The 13,303-nt window shown below is 40.4% G+C and overlaps 1 protein-coding gene across 1 annotated transcript in view; it reads left to right on the top strand.

The window, feature by feature from the left end:
* The first annotated feature begins 602 nt into the window (after positions 1-602).
* The window catches only part of PNOC (prepronociceptin), a 41,860-nt gene continuing 29,159 nt past the window's right edge, over positions 603-13,303 (top strand). Inside the window, exon 1 of the mRNA XM_081944317.1 lies at positions 603-751. The gene's annotated coding sequence lies outside the window, so the exon portion shown is untranslated. The remainder of the gene's footprint in view (positions 752-13,303) is intronic.

Genomic DNA, 13,303 nt, shown 5'->3' with positions numbered 1-13,303 from the left:
CATCTTTGATGACTTCTGGGTGGGTGGGTGGAGCCTCCTGCCGCTGCAACTACCGGTTCACCCGAACGGGGGCAAACCGCCAGAATGCCACCTCTGAAGTGGGGGAAAATGTTTCTTACTATTCTTTTTTAATCATGTCCATTTTCATGTCGCAGCCACAAGCACAGTCACCTTATTGATTGCTGAATGCAACCTTTGGCCATAAACATTTAAGCAAGGCTCTGAAAAACTGCCTGCCCCAGCCTAGCTTAAGCAACCATGTGCCTGGTCTATGGCAGCTTCCAAGAGGTATGGAAGCATCACATCCTATCCAGACACCTCATCAGGGATGCTTGAGTGAGCCACTCTGTTATTATCCTTGCAGCCAGAGGTGCGAGAGTGTTATCTCTCAAACAAAGCATGCAGTAAAAGCCTTGCCTAGATGACTGTGGGCTGGCATGAGAGGGATGTGTGTATTTGTGTGCGTGTGCGTGCACATGTGCCATTGTTTCAGTTGCTTGAAGTGTGACAAACCCTTTCTGGGAAGGTTTCATTGGCGGGTGCCAAGGGGTATCCAGCTGTTAGGCAGTGTGTAAGTCAGGTGGCTTCTTCAGAGGGTTGGACTCACCGATACACATGTTAATGGGCTGGGGAGGTGTGTGTGTCTCTCTCTGTGTGCCTTCCCTGTACATATATAAGGGCCACGCTGACAGAGAAACAGTGCAAGGTTCGGACATCGGAAGAAATCTTGGGATTCAGAGCGCACCAGCAGGTAGGCAGCTTCTCAGCCAAATTGCCAGCATGCTCCTCTGTGTTCTCTTTGTCTTGGGGTGCCTTTTAACAGCTTGGGAAATGAGTTTCTAGCACTGCAGGAGCCTTGTTTTCCTAACCTAGCTCTTTGCAACTGGCAGATTTCAATGGGGCGGACTGGAAAGAGGGTGTTTTTGGGGGGAGTGCATTTTGGGGATTTTTCAATGACTTCCTCCTGTGTCCAAAATCCTTGTTTCACAGGGTTAAGCCTCTTGAAGATATTTTGGTGTGAGAATAGAGCTGAAAGGAAGCTGTCTAGCTGAATGTGAACTGCCCAGGATGGTTCAAACAGAATTTGTCTTTGTCAAATGAGTGTTTCCTTTTGAAAGAAAAGTAGGGACCAGGATAAAGGAGCCATGTAGAGAAATTTCATCAATTCAGAGAGGGGGAAATATGGCTGTGTGCATTGAAATGTATTAAGTATTGGTAGGCATTTGCTAATAAGATGTTTCTTGTGCCCCCCACCACCACCACCACCAGTAAGTGCTAGGTATTTATCTCGCCTCAGTCACCTTTTACTTTTCTGTTGCTCTTTTTTTTTCTCGCTCCTACTAAACTATTTATTTTCCAAAACATTTGATACTGAAAATCTGTTTTGAACTGATTAGAGAAAGCGTGTGATGCTTGCTTGCTTGGTCCCTTTTCCCTCCGCTTCCTTCTCTTGAAAAGGGATTATAATGCCTCCGGGAAGATGCCTTTGTAGATTTGTTATTGCTAATCTCCCTTCAATAGAGATTCCTTTCATTTTTCAATATTATCGTTTTCCTACAGCAAATGTTTTCATCCTGCATATGAACCAATTGTTACCTTCCTCTCCTCTCAAAACTTTGAAACTTTAGTATGAGTGCTAAAGCTGTATTCTAAGAAGTGATTTAACCAAGAACGCAGCTTTTTTAGAAAAAGAAAAACCTGCAAAAAGAACAGATTGCTACTTAAAGATACTGTGTAGAATGAACCAAACAACTAGAGCTTTGGTGGTGTCTACAAGGCAAAACAAAACTTCATTGGTGTCCCTTTTTCACATCTGATTTTTCTGGAAGAGCATTTCTATATCTCAGTCTCTGATTCTGGCTTGCCACTTTCCCTGCAATATGTAATATAAGCAATAATTATTAGTTTTACACACAGTGAACATTGGGGTTGTTTAAATTTCTGTTGGTATCTAGAGAAATGTGTGGCAAATACAGATTGAGAGTAATTTTCAGGGCTTTGTTGTGAAAGAATGCAAAGGCACTGTACTTGCCCAAATTTCAGCGCAGACTGAACTCACATTCCTGAATTGCATTAAAATACCATAAAAGTTTCAATGCTCTTACGGTGAAATGCAGCTCATGTTTATTATATTCTGAAGCCATAAACCTTCCCCGCCTCCATACGCAAATAAACAAAAAATGGATTTTTAACAGGATTTGGGCAATGCAGTCTGCAATTTTTGAAGGTGTCTCAATGTAGCTTCTTTGAAATAATCATTGCCAACTTGCAAATAAATTCATTGACATTTGATATGTGATAGATTGACTCTCTGACAGACAGGAAAGCTAATTGCAGTTGCGCAGGAAGGAGAGAGAGAGATTAAACATGGCAATATGTAACTGGCATCATCTAAACAACATTGTTGGACCATGCCCACCTATTAACAAAACCATCTAATTTCTTTTCCAGTTCTAGTTCCATCTTCCACTAGTTTGGCATCTTGTTTGGCAGATGTACTGTATATTTTGAAAGACTTTGATATATTGTACATAGGAAAGGAGAAATACATAATTCTAGATTTCAGGATTATTTTTCAAATGCACTCCAATATAATTGAAGGCAGAATGATTTATTTCCAAGCAACTTGTGTTCAGACTGAATGGGGCTTTTTTTCCCTGTGCTAAGAAAAAAACACACATCTAGATCAAATTGAGTCCTTTAGCAGGATAAACTGCATGCTGAATTCTTCCATAAGATCAAAGTACTTTAGCGTTCTGGAGGAAAAGGTCCTTTCATACTGCTTCCTGACCTCCCTTGTAATTAGGTATATCAAACCTTCAAGGTAGGCTAGGTCATAAGGCCGACACTGCAGAGATTTCAGGAAAACTACTATATCGTAGCAGGGCAAAAAAAAAAAAAAAAATTGAATCTTGAAAACTTTCCTAAGTTTCTCTCTGCTTTCTCTGATGGTAACCAAGATGAGGTTATTCTGAGTTTCTTTCTCAAACTTTCTTCAACTTCTGGACTATGGGATCACTTCTCCAAGTCCCTTCTGAAGAGGTATTTCATATTAAGATATCTATAAATTATTTCACAGTATGTTGCTTCTGGTCCAAAGGTTGCACTCATCATTAGTAGCTACTGATGGACGCTTCCAATCAAAGCAGTCTTATCCCCTTTTTTTTAAATTGACAGATTATGTGTTATTTTAGCAAATCCATACAGATTTTCTCCAGGATGATTTGGCCCTAACCTGGTATTTCTGATCTTCCAACAGTGCACCTATCATGCTGTTATTGAATTCTTTCACCGTCTTATTCCTTTTACTACTAATGTTCCATGCCAGCAAATTCCACAAGTCAGCTATGCACTGGGTGAGGGAAAACTCTCTTTGGTCTTTCCTGAATCCCCCTGCCACCACTTTTATTGGTTGAAGTAATACACTTATGAATTGAGATGATAGGAAAATGTTTTCTTTTCCCACTTTATGTGCCTTTTCTGAACAATTTACAGCTGTAGAAGATCACATTGATGTGACAACATTCCATCTGAGAGCAGGCAAGCGCTCAGAATTACTTTAAGCATCAATTTAAATATGCATCAGGGGTACAAATTATGACATGCCTAGCCATTTAATTGCACCTGCTGTGGATGCCGGCTTTGTGTTTTGACTATCCTGCCAATGAAAGAGGAGAATGCTCTCACATGTTTATGCACTTAATCAAAAATTATGAAAGTCAAAGAGGCAGATTCTCATCAGACTAGGAATATATAGAATGTCCCACCAAATTTCTGTAGCCTGGATGTCCTCCAAGATGCATGGATCTCAACTTCCAGAATTATCCAGGCAGCATGGAAATTGAAGAAAATTCTGAGGATTTAAGCCCATCTATCTGTAAGGTTCTCCCGGTGAGCAGATGCCTGGTGTATACAATAAATAAAATAGGATCAGGCAGAAGGAAAAATTAACTGCTTGAGATCTTGGGGTGCAACTTCAATAAGCAATGGGCTAAAGAGGCCAAATAGCTTAAGCTGATGTAAGGGAATTTCCCATGTTCTTAAGGTACAGTAAATGGTTGTCTCTCTGTTTGCCCACTGTGGCAACGTTTAGACAATGCACTTAACCAGGGTCATTTAACACATGATGCATTGTTTTCTTTGTGTCTTGCTAATAATCCTCTGGATTTTTGCAGCCCATATCCAATTTAAAAAAAAAACCCTGAAGGACTGAAGCTACATGCAGCCAATCTTGACAAATAGCCTTGTAGATCCTTAAAAATGAATGTCTTTATAGTGAAACATTCACTTCCAGGAAAGGGGGAATCTTCACCCTGTCACTTTATTACCACCTCAATCTCCTCTCGCAACCTTTGTACAACTTCAGCCATCCACAGATCTGCTCCTTCAGTTGTCTCTGCCCATTCTGTCTTATTGCTCCTTTATACCTGCAATCCCTTTCTGAGCATCCCCATGTTATCTCTTGTCATTTCAAGTCCCCAGGAGAAGATATTTTGGTAGAACCTCATCACCCTCATCACTTGCTAAAGGGATGTGTAATAATGGAACCAAACACGTAATTCTTTCAGTTGACGCTTGTTTCATTTTCCTCCCCTCCCTCTGAAGCTTTTTCCTTTACTCAAACAAATTGGTATTGACTTGGTTTGTAATCCCTTTTTTCAGATAGGTCAATGTGGCCCCCTACTTTTCCAGTGTTATCTTCCCAATGGCCCTATATAGCTGGTTAGGCTTAGAGAGAGAGAGACTGTCTGTCTCTCTGTCTGTCTGTGAGAGGGAGAGGGAGAGATAATATCCCTAGCTCAGGAATATACAGTAAACTTCCTGGCTTAGCAAGTAGTTGAATCATGGTTTCCCTAATTGTAGTCTAACTCTTTAATCATTGTACCCTAGTTAAGGACTAGTCTTCAGTCTCTACAAAATGTAATGTATGTAAATGAACTATATGTATAATAAGAATTATATGCACCTGTCTTGCTCAAAAAATATACTGCATATAATTATAGGAAAAATGTAAAAAAAAAAAAACAACCAACCCAGTATCTCTTTTTCTGTCTTATAAAGAAAATTATGTCTTTTTTCTTTGGTATTATGCCTTCAGCTGTAAGCACTTTTCAGAGGCAAAAAAGTTTTAAAAGGGAGGGCCAAAAATAGTTCAGAGGCTGCTTCTTTGAGGGTGGGTGAACAGATGTGAGTGAAAGAAGCAAATCGCATTTCTAAGTTACACTGAGTTCCTTAAGAGGAAAAAATCTTATGCCATTAAAAAGACTCAATAAGCAACACTCCTGTACACTAATCAACATTTCCCTTGGATACTGGGAAAGATGTTGTTGTATGGGCTGAGAATTTAGATAGTTGAAATTCAACCAACCTAAAGTGAAGGTTCCCCTCGCACATATGTGCTAGTTTTTCCCAACTGTAGGGGCCAGTGCTCATCTCCGTTTCAAAGCTGAAGAGCCAGTGCTGTGCTAAGCCGTCTCCATGGTCATGTGGCTGGCATAACTAAATGCCGAAGGCGCATGGAACACCTTCCCACCAAAGGTGGTCCCTATTTTTCTACTTGCATTTTTACATGCTTTTTAATTGCTAGGTTGGCAGAAGCTGGGACAAGTAACGGGAGTTCACTCCGTTAGGCGGCACTAGGGATTCGAACTGCTGAACTCCCAACCTTTCTGATGGACCCAACCAACCTAGAGAGCACCAAATTATGAAAAGCTGCTCTCACCAAAGTGACTAACAATGTTACAAACAGAATTACTCTTATTTGCAGGACCATATTTTGGGGAGGGGGATGAAGGCAAGATGTTGACTTCATGCAGTTGAATCCCCCACCTTGCTGCTTTTTTAATAAGAGACTAATTTCTACATAATGAGTTTGGAGTAAGTAGGAGTCAAAGCAGGGGCTTCCTGTTTCCAACCCCAGGCTCTTACTCTACTTCCTAGCAGGGTTCCTACAACACATGGTATGCTTCGGTTTGACTTAGTGTGAATTCTCTGTTCCTGGTAAGTAAGTCATACTCAATAGCTTAATGTACTACTATATGAACCTAATCAGTACCGATTTCTTTCATAAGTCATGGTTAAGCAAATCATAGTTCAATGTGTGGAATAAATACGATTAGTATTAAAGCAACTTCCAACCTATTCACTTAAGACATGTGTTAGCTATGCTTACGGGCACACATCTGCAATAGCTTGTTGACAAAGAAACAAAGGCAGCAGTGTTCCTTCACTTTTGTCCTATCTTATTTGTCGAAACTGTAAACTAACTGGCTGAGACTTTCCTAGGCATGGTTCAACAATCTGACTCACCAGCAATCATAAAAGAACAGGTTAGAGTCTGGCTGTGTGGAATGAAATGGAAGAGGAGTACACATCATGAAGGAAATTTGATTGCTGAGAAAGAACTGCAAAGTCATAGATCCTCTCTTCCTCCTCCTTTAAATTTCAAGGGGTCTGGACAGAAACTGTAAAGAAGGAACAGTCTTACTTTAGGTTTTAATTTATGCTCCATTGGCTTCAATTATAGAGAATTCAGGTTCTGGATAGTATTTTGTTCACAATACTTGAAAAGTGTTGATTGGCCTTCCCAAACATGGACTACCGAATGCCTGAAAGCGATTCCGTGTGAGTGCTAAAAATTGTCAGCCAGTCTCTATGTGCAGCTCAAATTTTGACATTTAATGTCTTAAACAGTTTGAGTGTGACTATTTAATGGTTTTTTGAGCTTGAATGGACCCCAGAGGATGGTAGAGGGCAGGAAGGCCCGGAGGAACGTTGTCCATGGGGTTGTGATGGGTCGGACACAACTTCGCAACAAACAACAACAACATTTAATGGTTTCTGCCGTGTGTGTGTGTGTGTGTGTGTGTGTGTGTGTGTGTGTGTGTGTGAGAGAGAGAGAGAGAGAGAGAGAGAGAGAGAGAGAGAGAACACAAAATTCTTTGTTCAGTACTCCATTTTTGCATGACCAATAAACTGTTTTTCCTCCAGATTTTTTTTTACTCTGAATGCATGTTTGTTCCTGCATAAGCTTAAAAGATTTTTTTTTTTGATAAGCTGGTTTGCATGATTTTTCCCCCAAAATGACTTGTTGCAAACTGCCTGAGCAGCTAAAAACTAGGAAAAATGTGATACCTCCTCCAGTGACAATAATCACAAGAGGACTGTTTTCACATGGGGAAAAAAATCAGTACACCATTGAATTTATGTTTAATGCAAATATCAGACTTACAAACCCTGCTTTGGCAGTTCCTTTCTCATTTGTACTTTGTCCTGCTGTGTCTATAATGAAGGTCAGAAAGTGAGACTCGGGAATCAGCCCAAGGTTTGAGGTGATTAGAAATAATTTTGCAAAAGTGGACTTTCAGAGGTTTAAAAAAATGATTGATGGAAAAGGCAATGCTTTTAGCATTTTAGATGCCCCCATAGGAGCTCACTCAACTCAATTTAGTTAATGCTGGCATTTAGACTGAAGAATGCAAGTGTTGAAGGGGGTTAGAACAGCATTTGGTACTTGCAAGGCAATTGTTGTGAATGGGAATAAATGGGGAACTCATCAAATTTGCAGATGACACCAAGCTGGCAGGAATAGCCAACACTCCAGAAGATAAGCTTAAGATACAGAAGGATCTTGACAAACTTGAACATTGGGCACTATCTAACAAAATGAAATTCAATGGTGAAAAGAGTAAGGTTCTACATTTAGGCAAGAAAAACGAAATGCACAGGTACAGCATAGGTGGTACCTTACTCAATAGTAGTAACTGTGAAAGGGATCTTGGAGTCCTAGTGGACAACCATTTAAATATGAGCCAGCAGTGTGCAGCAGCTACCAAAAAAACTAACACAGTTCTAGGCTACATAAACAGAGGGATAGAATCAAGATCACGTGAAGTGTTAATACCACTTTATAATGCCTTGGTAAGGCCACACTTGGAATACTGCATTCAGTTCTGGTCACCACAATGTGGAAAAGATGTGGAGACTCTAGAAAGAGTGCAGAGAAGAGCAACAAAGATGATTAGGGGACTGGAGACTAAAACATATGAAGAACGGTTGCAGGAACTGGGTATGTCTAGTTTAATGAAAAGAAGGACTAGGGGAGACATGATGGCAGTGTTCCAATATCTCAGGGGTTGCCACAAAGAAGAGGGAGTCAAACTATTCTCCAAGGACCTGAGGTTAGAACAAGAAGCAATGGGTGGAAACTAATCAAGGAGAGAAGCAACATAGAACTAAGTAGAAACTTCCTGACAGTTAGAACAATTAATCAGTGGAACAGCTTGCCTCCAGAAGTTGTGAATGCCCCAACACTGGAAGTCTTTAAGAAGATGTTGGATAGCCATTTGTCTGGAATGGTATAGGGTTTCCTGCCTAGGCAGGGTCCCTTCCAACTCTGCTATTGTATTGTATGTTCTGACCATTCAAATTTACTTACCTCGTATGCTTTAATCTTCCTTGTATTCCTGGGGAATTAAAAGGAGTGGAGGTGATCCACTAACCAAGTAAGCTGTTTCTATTCTTCTAATGCATTTAATTACAAGCTGAATTGGAATTCAATTAACCTGTTAGAAACAGATTATCTCTCTTTGGAGATTTGCCCAAACCAAAGATTGGGCATCCTCTTTAGGAAGTAGCATAGCAACTGCAATCTTTGCATCATTTTGCATACTGGCAAGTGAAACTTAAAGTCCTACTGATATGCTAAAGGTTTTTTTTCTCTCTCTCTAGTAAATGTGTTTAGATTCGCAGCTTGTACTATTTTTATTTCAGGGCGGTCCTTTGGTGATCACAGATAAGATGCGATGAAGATTTAATTGCTACAATCATAATTTGCTCCATGATTTCAGGATGAGGCATCACACATTATAAACAGACTTTTTCTGTTTTCCAAGTAAAGGAAGAGATTATAGCACAAGGATAGAAAATGAAGCCTTGCTTTTTGAAGACTTAGAAAGATGGGCATTTGAAGAGCCAACCGATTGGCTAAGCTCCATTTTATCTTCTTTCGAAAAGTCCTTACATAGCCTTAGTAACCTAAACCTGAGCTGATCAATGGGGATGGCAAAACAGTGTTCCTACAAATGTAATTGCTCTCACATCACATTTGGGGAAAGGGTGCCTCTTCTTACAATGGGCTCTTGTATTTACCTTATGTTGCAATGTATACATATTAGCTTTTTCTTAAATTAAGAAAAAAAATTACACAGCACACTTGGGTTATACGTGAAATAGAGAAGTTCAAACAAAGCCAAGCCAGCAGATGGCAGGGAGGATACAGTATATTTCTGTACTGTTGACAAGATAACTCCAGAAGTGTGTCTACAACATTAGACTTAAAGAATGTGAGCAAGCAAAACTGAAACCATACCTCACCCTGGTCTATGGAGAAATTGCCTTCCACCAAACTGGTCCCTCATGCCAAACAGATTGGGGACTGTTGCTATCAAAGAAAGACTTGTAGAGATCCATGCAATACACTGCACTGGACTGGGGCCCCGGAAAATTCAGGTTCAAATCTGTCTTCAGCTATGGCTGCTCACTGGATGACTGTAGATCAGTCTTTATCTTTTGGTCAAACCTACCTAACAGGTTATTTGTTGTAAAGATTAATTGGAGGAGGAAGAAATGCCATGAAAATCAACTTCAGCTCTTGGAGGGAAAGATGAATTTACCCTCCGTTGGTGATCATCTCTTCCCATCTACATGGACACAACTATCCAATTTTCTCAGCAATAATACAAAAGTAGTTAAGTCTCTGCGGTGGGACAAAAATACAGAACAGCGCACCTATTATGCTCTAGGAAGAACATGTGTTCATTGATCAAGGTTACTCAACTCTATCATAAAGCCAGAGGGCATCATTTGAAGCAAGAGTGCCAAAGATCACAGCTCTGGACAGCTGTTTCTGTGATTGCATTTTTTTAGTCATCTATTTCAACAGGACTTATTCCCAAGTAAGTGCACTGGATTGCAATAAGGAGTCTAAGCCTACGAATGCCTAGTCAGAATTAAGAGTTGTTTAGATTTACTCAGAGGATGGAAATCTGGCAGCAGATAAGGCTTATCTGTGCTCAAACAACCGGCTAAGCCATTGCAGAATATTAATAAGCTGTACGTAAAAGGGGATGAGATAGCACTGCAGTGCAGTTTCACCATAATTTATGGGCCATGCTTGCATGACATGCCAAAACACAGATTAACTAGCCATATTTTAGGCTGGGGACTTGGGGGAAGCCTCCGGCCTAGCTTGGCCAACCATGGCTAGTTTATAGTTCAGTGTTTGGCATCAAGCCAGAAAATCGAGTTAACTGGTAATGTGAGGTTCAGTTAAGCATAGCTAAACATGCTGTACAGTAGAAATGCATCCTCATGGCATAGGCACAGACAACCACGTACCTTCAAAAGGTAGGGCCCAGTTTCAAACAAGTTTGCGGAGGCTTGAAAGCTGTAGCTAAATAGCCCAGTTCCTCAGATCTTTCCTCTCAGTTAAATAGTCTTCGTAGATTGTAGAATTCTAAGCTGAAAGCAATGCTTCAATTTCAGAGTAATTACAGTGGCACAGTTATTTCTGAAATAGCTGGCAAATGGAGATGCATAACCATGAAAATTATTCCCAGAAAATCTGCTTTTGTCGAGCCAAACTTGGGGGGTGGGGTTTTCCAATTATTTTTCTTAAGTAGAGGGCTGGTGAATATCTGAGCTGCAATTCTGGTTGCCTCATTGTTACACTGCCGGCATTAACTTGTCTGCTGAAATGTATTTAAAGAAGTCTGTGAATAGTAGGCAACATATTTCGTAATAATTGTAAGAGAGGACTGGGCTGTGAGGAGATTGGCAGATTTCCATGGAATTGGTGAGAAGAATGCATTAAATTAGACACACTCTATGGACCTAGCCCAGTCCACATGGTCATTCCTACATCAGCTCCACTGAGTAAATCAAGCTCCCATTCAGTTCAGCAGAATTTAAGGAGAATAACTTTCTGGAACCAGAACAGTTGGGTGCAGGTTGTCTCCTTATAGCATTTCACAATCTCTGTGATTAACCAACTGCAGGGCAGATGAATCATGCGCTGGCCATGCCCATGCCCAAGTGGCAGTTGGAACAGAGTTCTTTTCAGGTGGGGAGGGGGAGTAGAACATCTAACTCCTTAGCATCAGAGCATGTTGATAATGATATAAGCCATACTAATGATCTGATGGTCATTTCAAAAAATCCTTTGTTAGCAAGCACCTAGAAGCCAAGAGGAACATATGTGCCAAATTTCAAGTTTGTAGACTTCAGGGTTTTGGAGATTTTGTGATGATGTATGAGTGGTATTTCGCTTGTGTGTGTGTGAATGTATGTATGTATGTATGTATGTATGTATGTATGTATGTATGTAGAGAGGGGGAGGGAGGAGAGGGAGAGAGAGAGAGAGATTTAGGGTTTGGTGTGCTGTGCAAACCTCAAGCAATTATATTAGGTAAAATAATGTTAAGATAAGCATGGGTTGTCATGTCCTTTTGACAGTCTCCATGAAGCTTTATGGACACTCTCACCATTTGCTATAAGTTTTTATGCCAGATACGTTGAACAAATAGCAAAAATCCATTTACTGCTAGAATAACAGGAAGATCTTAGTGTTCATGGCAGTTTTCAATGAACTGAAAATATACTAACCCAAAGGGTTTATAATCCAAAATAGACAAATGGAAAAAGAATGGATGCTGGGGATAAACTGGAGAAAGGTATGCGGCTATGTCAAAGTTACTTGTATTTAAGCTCCAAAGGAATAGACAGGATGTGTGTTGGTTGAAAAAGTTGGGTGTTGGATTTTATGAAAGCAAGGGAGGTGGCAGTGGCACCTTCTAGGATCTAGAGCAGTTCCAGATATAAGTATGATCAAGTGGAAATCTTCAAGGAAAGACAAAATTGGATGCCATACTGGCAAATATTCAAATATAATAGAATGAGGAGCCTGTGACTCTCCCGAGGTTGCTGAACAGAACTGCAACCTCCAACTTTACTATTTGTCATGCTCACTTCCACACAAACTTGGGAGTTCAGCACCTTCTGAAGAGCTTCAGATTGAAGATTAGACTAGAAGAGGAACAAAATAAGCCCTAGGGCAGTGTTTCTCAACCTTGGTGACTTTAAGTCCTGTGGACTTCAACTCCCAGAATCCCAGAAGCCAGATGTCAGAAGTCAACTCTTTTTGAGTTTTCTCTTCTCTAATAGTGAAATTCAGCTCACCAATGTCAACACACTCTCTCTCTGCTCTGCTTCCGTTTCAGGGGGCTGTCCCAACCTTCTGCAGCTTCATTAGCTGCTTCTCTTGTAGCTGGAAAAAAAGGCTTTTCCTGGATCAATCAGGGGCTTTCTCTATCACCGTCTCTACGGGATGGTTTAGGTCCAAAAAGGACTGTCCAGCAGCAGAGATATAAACAGTAATCCTGGAGCCCCAAGATTGCATGTTGTGTCGTAGCGACGCCAGCCCCGCCCTCCAGCAGTCCAATCTCTTCTTGAAAGTCTCAAGTGATAAAGCTCCCACAGCTTCCAAAGGCAAGCTGTTCCATTGGTTGATTGTTCTCACTGTCAAAAAAATTCTTCTTATTTCTAGGTTGAATCTCTCCTTGGTCAGTTTCCATTCATTATTCCTTATCTGGCCTTCAGGTACTTTGGAAAATAGCTTGACCCCTTCCTCTCTGTGGCAGCCCCTCAAATATTGAAACACTGCTATCATGTTTCCCCTGGTCCTTCTCTTCACTAGACCAGTTCCTAGATATGTATATCCTTCTGCACAAATACCTGTGCATTTGTTGTTTTCTAGGTATAGAACTTTGAATTTATCTCAGTTACATTTCAGGCTATTATATTTAGCTCATTTCTTGAACCCATGAAGAACATTATGAAGAACATAATCATACTATTTATGTTTTCTAAGGTATTAGTTATCCCACTCAATTTTATGTCACCATGAAAGTATTCCGTCCAATTCTTTATCTAAGTCATCAATAAAAATATAATAGAGAACCGGCTAATCATTGCCCCCCACCCCCATTGAGTCTTCAGTGTCATGTGAAATCATTGAGGAGGTCTCTGAATACAATTTTAGTGACAGCTGGGTATACATTTACTTGTGATACCATCCTACCCAGAACTGCTAAATCAGAATGTAATGGGATGCCTTCTAGGGTGCTTTATTGAAGTCAAGATATCATGTGTGCAGGTGTGTGAGAGAATTATATTGATTTTGTATACAACCCAGATTCTTTTAGATAGGGTGATATATAAATGTTGCTAGATAAACGATACCTGA

This window comes from Natrix helvetica (assembly GCF_964273705.1).
Source record: "Natrix helvetica genome assembly, chromosome: 2".
In the NCBI taxonomy this organism is placed as follows: Eukaryota; Metazoa; Chordata; class Lepidosauria; order Squamata; family Natricidae; genus Natrix; species Natrix helvetica.
Note: the sequence above shows the minus strand (reverse complement) of the source record. Positions and strands in the feature narration are given on the sequence as shown.